Source organism: Triturus cristatus, chromosome 9 (assembly GCF_964204655.1).
Source record: "Triturus cristatus chromosome 9, aTriCri1.1, whole genome shotgun sequence".
NCBI classification, from domain to species: Eukaryota; Metazoa; Chordata; class Amphibia; order Caudata; family Salamandridae; genus Triturus; species Triturus cristatus.
The window spans coordinates 370450395-370460985 of NC_140592.1; the positions used below are offsets into that span (position 1 = coordinate 370450395).

General features: G+C 43.8%; 1 long non-coding RNA gene across 1 annotated transcript; it reads right to left on the reverse strand.

Moving 5' to 3' along the window:
- Positions 1-5056: 5056 nt before the first annotated feature.
- Positions 5057-7944, reverse strand: LOC146797966 (uncharacterized). Its single transcript, XR_014968572.1, has 2 exons — positions 7809-7944; positions 5057-6135 (listed from the first exon to the last, which is right to left on the reverse strand). It is a non-coding gene; the product is annotated as an uncharacterized LOC146797966 (long non-coding RNA).
- Between the last annotated feature and the right edge of the window lie 2647 nt (positions 7945-10591).

The following is a 10591-nucleotide window of genomic DNA, read 5'->3' on the forward strand; positions in this document are numbered from 1 at the left end:
CCCTGCCCAGGAAGACCCATCAGAATGCAGACAAATTCAGGCGAGTACTCAGAATGCAGATGAGCCTGACCATCCTATGTTTGTGGCTGTCTAGAGGGAATGCACAAACTGTAGCTGTCACCCATCCCAAACATGTATTGGAGACAGACTGTCAGGCACAAAGAGCAGTAAGTACAGAGAAATGTCCTCTTTCTAAAAGTGGCATATCTAAAATAGTAATGTTAAATCAAACTTCACCAGTAAGGAGGATTTATCATTACCATCCTAAACATATGAAACATGAAAAAGCTATTTCTTTCTGATCAGGAATTACAGCTTTAAAGGGTATTAAGAAATTCCCAATGCTGGCCCATAAGAGGGGTAGGCCTCACAGTAGTGAAAAACAAAATAGGCTATTTGTCACTACCAGGACATGTAAAACATACAAGTGCATGTCCTACATTTTACTTTCATTGCACCCTGCCTTTGGTTTTACTTAGCACCTACCTTAGGGGTGACTTAGATGTAATATAAGGGGAGTTTAAGGCTTGGCAAGTAGTTTTAATTGCCAAGTTGAAGTGGCAGTAAATTGCACACACAGGCACTGCAATGGTAGCCTGAAACAGGTTTGAAGGGCTACTTTGAGGGGAGGCACAATCAGTGCTGCAGGCCCACTAGTAGCATTTAACTTACAGGCCATGGGTATATGGTACACTACTTTGGAAGGGAATTACAGGTAAATTAAATATGCAAATCATGTATACACCAATTACACATGTGTTTGGGGAAGAAGCACATGCACTTTAGCACTGGTCAGCAGTGGTAAAGTGCTCAGGGCCTTAAGGCCAACAAAAAGAGTTCAACAGAAAGAGGAGGAGGAGGGCAAACAGTTTGGGATGATACTTAAGAGAGGGACATTTTCTAACAGAGGACATGTGCAGGGGGGCAAATTAGCATGTTTTGTGTTTCCTAGCAATTACAACATTAGCTGAACTAAATGGGGTAAGGCTGCAGTTCTTGAGATTGGCTGGATTGAGGTGGACTTGCCTACCCATTGCGTAGGGGTGGTCCCCGGAGTGTGACTACCCACAAAAGGCCCAAAAGGAACACTGCTAGTGGAGCCAAAGAATGATATTAAAAGTAGAGTGCTGAAGGCCGTTGTAAGGAGGAAACCTGTGATTTTTTTGAGAGGTTACAGTTTTCCAGTTCCCAGAACTCCCTTGGGGGTACACAGGCAAAGAGTCGAGAACGGCAATTGAGATGCAGTGAGCCTCTGAAATTGGGGCATGAAGCCTGAGTGTTGCAGCCCACCAGACTAGGATTAAAATGTATGTTTTTATGACTCTGAAGCTGTGAGACATCATCCGGTGGGACTGCAGTTGAATCCTGGCCCACCTAATGACCTAAAACAATTCTCAGGCTTGTGCTTTAACTCATTCCTTGGTTGACTCAGAAATGTGACACATCTGGTCGCCCAATGGACGACTGCATCCACGGCAGGGATCTATGTTTGATATTGTGGCCATAGATTAGGATGCTGGTCTGTTCACTTGCCCTGTCATATGTCTGAGGTTGATAAAAAGATGCACTACTGAATTGGGTAGAAACCTATATCTGGTATCTGCCCGTCAGATCCTCGTGGTGAGCATTCTATAGATGCTCACTGCTTTTCTCTTCTACTAAACTAACCAACCTGAATGGAATTAAGTTTGACCTGATGACGACCCAAAAGGGAGAATCCATATCTGCCACACGGATGGAAACAGTAATTCACATAATTGTATGAAATCATCTGCACTGGTCTAGCAATTCCAAGGTATTTAAAAAGAGTCTCCCTTTTGTGTGACATCTCACTTGTAGAAAGAAAGAAAATGGATCTCAGTTTTATACAAAGAAAAGAAAAGTGATCTTGGATCAGTAAAGAGCAAGAAGTAGACCAGATGCTGCAGCAGGTGTGATAGGGCCTTGCACTGAGGGAAGAAGCTCTGAGACACAGGTGGAGAAGGAATGACAGTCTAGTGAGAATATCCTATAAGTATTACCAGTGGTGCACAGGTTCAAGATATATTAAGGGTTCTGCCTTTGGAGTCAGTTATGCAGAGGCACCAAAAGTTGTTGAACCGGATGGTGATATTTGTGATACACATTTTAAGAAGACGCAAAAGCCCTGCCCCCTGGTACGGTATGGGCAATGCCAAGGTACGGGATATGTGAATGAGCCCTACATTCAGAGGTGAGTGAGCTCATGAAAGCTGGCCCCAATATAAAACATAAGGTTACAACTGCCTTAGTTGGTCCTTAAAAGGTACAATGCCCATATTTCCCAGGCCAGAGAAGATGGAATTGTTGGGATGGCCAAGTAAGTGCAAGTAGGGCATGAATCCTAGGTTGGCATGCTGTGCCAGCAGACAGTCAGAGTGAAAGAAGGTGGATGAGGAGAGTTCAGATAAATATCCATTTTCAATGCCTTCGGGAAGCTCATTCTCTGCCATTTAAGAATTAGCCTCTAATCACCCCTCCTGGAAGTAATTACAGCGGGCCCCTCTCTCACTTCCCTTCTAATGCAAGCCAGAGATGCCTGCTTCCACGCCATGCTAATTGGCGGTTTTGGGGGTGACCCTCCCTGAACGTCGGGTCATTTGGCCATGCCAGGTGCTTGTAGTGTGCAAAGCGTGACCCTCGTCATTCCTGTCTGGATGGTGACTTGTACACAGCCTCATCCAGTGTTTGTTTGTCCCCATCTATCAATGTCGGGTGAAGGTTCTGGTCGGTGCAAAAGCATCCATCACCTAGTGACCAGGGCATGACATCTGCTTAGCATCCCAGCACGGGTGCAAGGACCACAGAGGATGTTCGGGGCAGCCCTTGCCAGTTTCCGGATATTTTAGGTAGGTTAGCTCTTAGCTACATAGTTTTAATGAGTTTAGTCCTTTTTAAAGCAGAACAAGATAGACCTCGGAGTCACTAACCAAGCCTTTTCTACTGAAGATTTATCTGTGGAGGGGGGCGGCATGGTTTAACCAAGAAGCCCCCCTAGGTCCATTACCTCGCACTGAGCCCCACTCATTGGATTCTGTACTTGGGTGGCACTAACCCACCCACAGGGGAAAGGGACACCTTTCAGAGCTAACCCAACCTCTGGTGCCAGCACTCTGCCACATGTTTATTATCTCTAACAGGGCATCATTGCAACACAGAAGCACCTACGTGCACAATGTTATAGTGCTAACTTGGGCTGGCACCTTTAGGCTTGCACCTACTGTGCCCACTGGTTAATCTAGCTCAATCTTTTGCATTTTAAAAATGAGGCAAGCCTGAGGGCACGAGCTCAAAAGCATTGAAAGGAAGAAGGCCTGCACTGGTATAACATACAAGGTGGCTAATGGAAGGTGTGGTGAGTAATTTTTAGGTCTCGGCTAAAGACTGCTTCAGCTGTCTGTCACAGATCTATTGAATCCAATGCATTGCCTATAATTAGGCCCTGATCATGATCGACTTGGAGAAGTGTGCGGTATTTATCGCACCTGATATATTTAGACAAAATGTATTGGGTGTGATAAATAACACCCAATGGAATGGAGTATAAAATGCAGATTTTGTGGCCTACTGCATCAAAATCTGCTTGTCTGTTATTTAGCCGACTTTATTTCCCCTGTAAATGTTGGCAACTTTTACTTGCTGAAATTTAGATGGGGTGTGTGGTGCTTATCACACGACTTGTGATTGCGATATGTGCTGTCAAAAGATTTACGCCACATATTGCATATTGACTTTCCTCACTTAACTCATGTTTGATACACCCAGGAGTATTTTGGTTTCACAGTGCTATAACTGGATGAGTTGTATCCTTCCACTGCTGAACCTAGGAGGACTTTTTTTGGCTTTCAGTATTCCATTGATGGTATGTCTTTACTTGGTCTGTCTCCTGCTTGTTTCTCCTAAATGTATAGTGCCCCAGCTTCTCTATGCATTCTAATAATCGCTGTCCAGCTTCCTGTTCTCAATTTATTATGTTTATTTTATATTTATTTTGTATGAGGGCTAAGCAGCTGCAAAGTTCTACAGGCCACACACTTCCTCTTTATGCACTACGGTGCACTTTCTTTTAATTTCTTTTTTTTTTTTACTTTTAATTTCCCATTATAAAATAGTCGTCAGCCATGTTGGAAAAGTGAATGAAAATTGCCAAAATGACCACTGGTGCATCACGACAAAGGTTCACGCATATTTACTCATCAGTGGCCATCTTGGAATGGCTTTATGTATGTATCACAACACATACACCCATTGCTTGTCATATTTGAAACATATCACATACACACATTGTTGATGACACACAACAAACATTCATCACAATGCATCTATATGCTTCAGTGGCCATCTTGAAATTGGTTTTCTTTAATGGAAAGGCAATTACAAGACGACCAGCAAATGTATCCTCATGCATTTGCATGTGTTGTGATGCACTGGTGGCCATTTTGGCATTGGTTAATGGCACTGCAGAAAAAAAACATTGCCAAATCCAATATCTCAGCCTTTTAGTGCCACAAACGAGTGGCTTTGCCAATGCTTGTTATTGGAGGCGTATTTGAGTTTGTTGGGGTTTGTGGGCTCAGTGTACGAGGAAAAGGCAAGCTCATCACTCTACAAAAACCATAAAAGCAGAGATGTCCAGGTCCCTGAGGACTCGCTAGCTGCGAGGGAAACCAAAGTTATTAAAAATACACAAAGCACAGGCTGGTTTTATGCCACCAGTGACGAGGTTGTCTAGTACTTCTGGAAAAGGCGGCAAGCAACAGACATGCCGGCCACAAAGTACAGGCTAGTTGTTAAAGCAAAAAGAAGCTTAGAAGCACAGGTCTTCAAGGTCATATTGATCTAATTGTGGGATTAAAGCTAAGACCCTAAAATGAGAGGCACAAAGATGTTACTATGTACAGTGAGGATAAAGGGCACACCAGCCACTTTGACATCAGACCGTCTCCCTGGAGAAAATTTCACATGTTAAGAATACCAAAACTCATTACTGACGTGTGCAGGGGTCATGAACAAATGTAGACACTTACGAAAAAACATCTTTGTTCCACAGCCTTAACTAGGCACCTAACATTTATTGACATTTATTTCAATGCACCACCAACAAATCCATATCTCTGCTAAACCTCTCAGCATGCGAATTTAGTGGAATGAAATAGGAACCATGTCAATCTCAAGTGCAGGATATTAAACCCAGGAACCGTTCTCGGAGAGTGGGGGGGGGGGCAGTTCAATGAGCTAACCAACAGTAGGTCAATCCATATTGATATAAACATTTCAAAGGTTAAATATACAAGTAAATCCTGAGTTCAGAGTGACCTTCCAACTAAGAATTGACTCTTTCTGTGCTTTCACCAATGATGCTGAGCTAAACAATGCGTTCTAAAAAAACAGAATAGCTGACATATGAATAGCAGTCTGTTTTTTTCATGGATAATTAGTGTGACCACACAACGTTGTGTTCTCTCAGATTGCATCTCTTGCATCTCAGTTTGGCCTAAGCCATCTTCTCCACTCTTGCACATTTCTCCCATGGAAAGTTGGTGTTGGAAGAATCTGTGATAGAGATCCTTGAGACTACTGTGTGTGCAGTCTTTCTTCTTGAGACTATTGTGCCTGCAGTCTTTCTTCTTGAGACTATTGTGCATGCAGTCTTTCTTCTTGAGACTATTGTGTGTGCAGTCTTTCTTCTTAACACTAATGTGTGTGCAGTCTTTTTTCTTGAGACTATTGTGTGTGCAGTCTTTCTTCTTGAGACTATTGTGTGTGCAGTCTTTCTTTTCCCCTAAGCTATCAGGGCTAGGAGCAGGAATGTGTGGCTCTTTGGGTACAATGCATGAAAGTGATGTCCCACACGCATGAATGACAATCTTGCATGTATTCAGAATGCGAACCATGTTCTTTCAAAGCAGCCTTTATCAAAAGATACTGTCACCATGAAATGCACATTGTTCTCATCTGGTTCATATGAAACAGCAGCCATTTTAACTTGGGGTTCGCTTTAGAAGTCTCGAAGATGGATGTAGACATTAGGTAGGCGAAGGGGATTGGTTGCATTGGTAAGTTCTTTGCTGAACCACTGTCGCTCATGACTGCTGTGTCTTCGTATACCTGCATGTACTGAAAAAAGATACAAGCAGTGGCATGTAAAGACGTATACATATCAAATATTATCAGAAAGAGAAGAAATCCTAATGGATAAAAGTATATGTTTATTAAGCAACAGGGAGACAGAATGAAGGGAGTACAGGGAAATACAGTAAACACAATAGTGAAGTATGGGAACCACGGGTTGGTGAAGGTATATCTTAAAGAGTATTAAACAGTAGTAACTATAAGGAGCAAAGGTAGAATTTAAATATTACAAGAAAAACAAGCATTGGTAAAGTCAATGTGTCAGCCCTGGTACACATGCAATAGTTGATTATTTTACTTTTTTTATTGAAAGCAAATGCCACAAAAATGAAGGCCAAAAAAGAAATTATGCCACCTCCTAAGTAGGGCAGCCATATGTTTACAATATATATTTAGAATTTAAAAAACAAATCACTGATGCAGCTGTTTTACTAGTGATGTTTCTTTTAAAAATAGCAAGCCTTTCAGTTGTTCCAGGTTTTTTATCATTGTTATTTGTGAAGAAGAGAAGAGTAAATTACTACCTATTCAAAGATAAAATCTCAGGCAGCTACAACATTACAATGTCACTTAATGACTGTATAATAACAACTTAAACAAGCATTGAAAATGCAACAGGTCTCGCCTTTGATGATGTTAAAGCCATTTGCTTTGCTAATGGTATTGTATAGCAAAGCAAATGGTTTTAACTTAATGAAAGGCGAGATCTATTGCATTTTTAATGCTTGTTTAGACCTGGAAAGGGCTTAAAAGACGTCCCTTCTGATTTAAATTTCAGTTTGCTAGAATCGTCCGATCATTGACATTTAAAAAAACAAATACCTTTGCAATTTATCAATTAACATAAATCTCACCGTTCTCTGTAACAAATATAAAATATAGCATGTATGTAATAAACACTGCAAGAAACACCTAGAAAGACTACTTCGTGAGCATCACGCAGGTCGCTAGATTGTCCATGAAGAAAATGGTGTTAAACACCCACTGGCGGGCTCTTCCCTGGACAAGCCCTGTTTACGAAGAGTATTACAGATGACACCTCATTTTATAGGCTCTTTAAGACAATAGCACAAAAACAGGTCAGTCTCTGTGCTGGCCCTTTAACAGCCACTACACACATAGCAAGTTCACTACAATTTCTCTCGGGCAGAAATCGATTTTTACACACATCACATTACTTAAAAACGCAAGGAAACCAATGTATACGTGGTCCCATTGCCTTGATTAGTGCATGCTTAATGAGTTATAGGACACGACCAACAATTAGAAGAACGAATTAGGAAGGCACGAAGAGTGAGTGACCGCACAGAGAGGGGCTTCGATTCTCTGGACACAGATCCATTTCAGACCACACAGTGTGGGGTCGGAGGGGGCTGACTGAGATCAGAATGCCTGACCTGCTATCTAATAGCGAGTAATGCGCTGCTGCCATGCGGGTGCACACTAAAAGAATACAACGCAGCATTCGAGCTGCTTGCACCTCCATATCCGAGTTTAAAAAATAATTTACAGCGCCTAGAAGCGGAAAAATACATCCTGTAGAGTAGGAAGAAAAGCGGTGGTCATCGGAGCATGATGGAGGAAATGTACATACCAGGCAGAAAGTTATAGACCCGGGGACACAGAGCGCACGTGTGTAAAATAATGTCTTTCCTTACCCAGAATCAGAAGGCAGCGCATCGCGTGCATCATTGCCTTGGGACAGACAGACCCTCTGGACAGATCCCGGCTAATCGCAGACAGTTCCTGGGCAGTGGCGCTGTCAAACTGAGGGCTGTGGGCTGGCACGGCAGCACAGCTTCGGCTGAGGGGCGGGAGCTGCTGTCAGACACTCCCAGGGAGACGCACCCACGTGCTGTGAGAGAATGACCGCACCTCACGGCCGGGACGGCAGCTGAGGCAGCGGAGCGGGCGTGGAGGAGGGGGAGACCGGCTGTGAAAATATTGAGATTTAGAGTGGGTGTGGGAGAAAGCCCCATACTGTATGTAATGTGTGAAAACTGGAGAGGGAGAGCGTCACGTTCATGATGTGTGTCTACAAGTGGCCGTGAAAGTGAAAGCGATTGTGAAAGCGATCTCGTGAAAGCCAACCTAATTAAGAGCACACGCAAAGCGGCATTTTCGTTGCTATTACAACAAAAGCTTCGTAAGATGGTGTGGGACTGTCCACAGTCCTTACGGACACGCACATGCTGTCTGCTATGGACAAATGGCAAGAGCAGCCGTGTTGGTCCATGCAGACGCGTGCACGAAAGCCCTCGGCAGAATCGATTCCAAAAGGTTCTCGCAATAGCGAGGGCATCGCATGCGCTGCTTTTGCCAGGTGAGACCTAAAAAAGAAACCGGAATCTAGGTAGGTGCACAAATTGCAGGCAAAATGAATAGCTGGAATTTACATTTCATATGAAAACAAAATAAAAGCAGCACACTGTGAACCATCTTTGTCACCAAAGAGAAAGTAACTTTTTCGGTGGATGTAAACAATGTGCAGTCAATCAAAGTGAAAGGAGTCACATGAAAATGGGTTGACGTTTAGCCTCATGCTGTATGCTGATGTGGGCAGAAGCAAAATGTGAATGACAATTTAAGAACAATGGAGGACGCCCAGTAACCAACAGACCCTCTATGTGCGCTGACGGCATATGAATTTTTGGGAAAATCAGTAGGCTGACAAGGCAGCTAAAACTGTCTCACAGGCCAAACCTAAAAATATCAACCTAAGTACGCAAAGGCATGCACTGGAATTATGCAATTTTGCAGCTGCAGCATTTTCCACCTAATTAAGGTTTTGGCCTATTTGCCACATAATATATAATCAGCTGCATAATCTGAAGAGTTTAACAAACAACTTTTTTATAGCTTACATAGATCAAAAATAGAATTGCTTCTAGCTAAAACGGATTTAGAAAGTTAGTAAAATGAGGCAACACGAGTAGCCACACAGTGGAAGGCCCTTTGCAAAGGTTGACTGGTCATCTTTCTGTTATTTATTACTGTATTTGAGTGTTAAACTGATTGTACTGAGGTGAAGCCTTTGCCCAAATGGAGTTAACCTGCGTAATATTGACAAAATATGGAAGTAAAGCTTTCACAAAATGCGCTGCAAAATTAGCTTTTTATTACACGTTCATGTAGTCGACCCTCACCCTGCCGCAGCTTCCCTTTTCTTACCACATAATTTTGTCAACATGCCGTATAATGTGGTTCTCCCCTGCCACAAAATTCTAGTAGCGCTGGCTGTCATTAGCTTAACAAGGGGCGCACCTCGCCTTATTAGCAGAGCCGTTATACTTTTGACGATTCCACACTAACAACACGTTTGACGAAAAACAGGCATTTTGGGAGTGTACCTGCACTTTGTTTTTCCGTTTCAAGCCCTCTGCCCGAGCACTTGCATCTCACAACCTGTCAGGGACACTGATAACAGGGTAGGGCCTGACCTTTGCGGGAGGAGGGTGGTTTTGTAGGGCAGTTGTTGTGTGTGGAGAAGATAACGTTGCATTCCTTTCTTCATCCTGGGAAGAGGACGGTGGGAGGGACGGGGGGGGATAAGGAGAGCTGTCAGTGACACGTCTCTATTGTGCTGAGATGAGGCGTGCGAGCACCAAGCTCCCAGCTGGCCTCCCTTTGCCGCCATGTTCTTCACCCGGAACACAAGTCTTCAGTTAACGCTGCTTTATAAAAAGCGGAAGTGATGCCGAAAGGGTTTGCTTAAGTGAGAGCCTGCATGCTTGTTTCAGAAACTATCTGCCTCTTACCCACCTGGTGAGAGACAGACAGCTCAGACAAAGACTAAAGTGCTTCCGGAATTCTAGAACGTGACCCCTGACAAGGACCCGTAGAAACACGGGGGCTGACTGACACATCTCTCAGTGGGCAGCAAGCGTCAAATCTGTCCCATTCACCACCGCTCCAACACAGTGGCATAACGTAAAATGATGGGGACCCCTGCAGAGTGTGAAGAGAAACTCCTCAGCCTCTCATATCTCACAAATATGCTCTGCTGGAATCGGGCACCACTGAAGAGTTTGGGGGCCTCTGAGTTTTTGGGAGGGCCCCTGTACCGCAGGGTCTACAGAGCCCTGTGATACGCCCCTGCTCCTACACAGCTGCACAAAAATGAAATTGTACTCAAGACACTGGTGGTATAATCAGTTCATCAGGTGTAGTAAAGCAAGTGCAGTGGCACAGGGCCAAGGGTTGTGAGGGGCTCACCGTGGATCAATTGAGACGGTCTTCTACTATCCGTGCGGTGGCGGCTCCTCTGCTAAGGCGGAGGAGCTTTGCCCCACTGCTGCTGTGCAGCAGTAAAAAGAATAAAATGATAACATAATGATAATAACTCACTGCTATTATCATTTTATTCTTCCCTGCTGCTGCAGCATGAGGGTGGGGCTGCTCTGCTGACAGAGCAGGTGAGGAGTGGTGGGCACACTAAAGT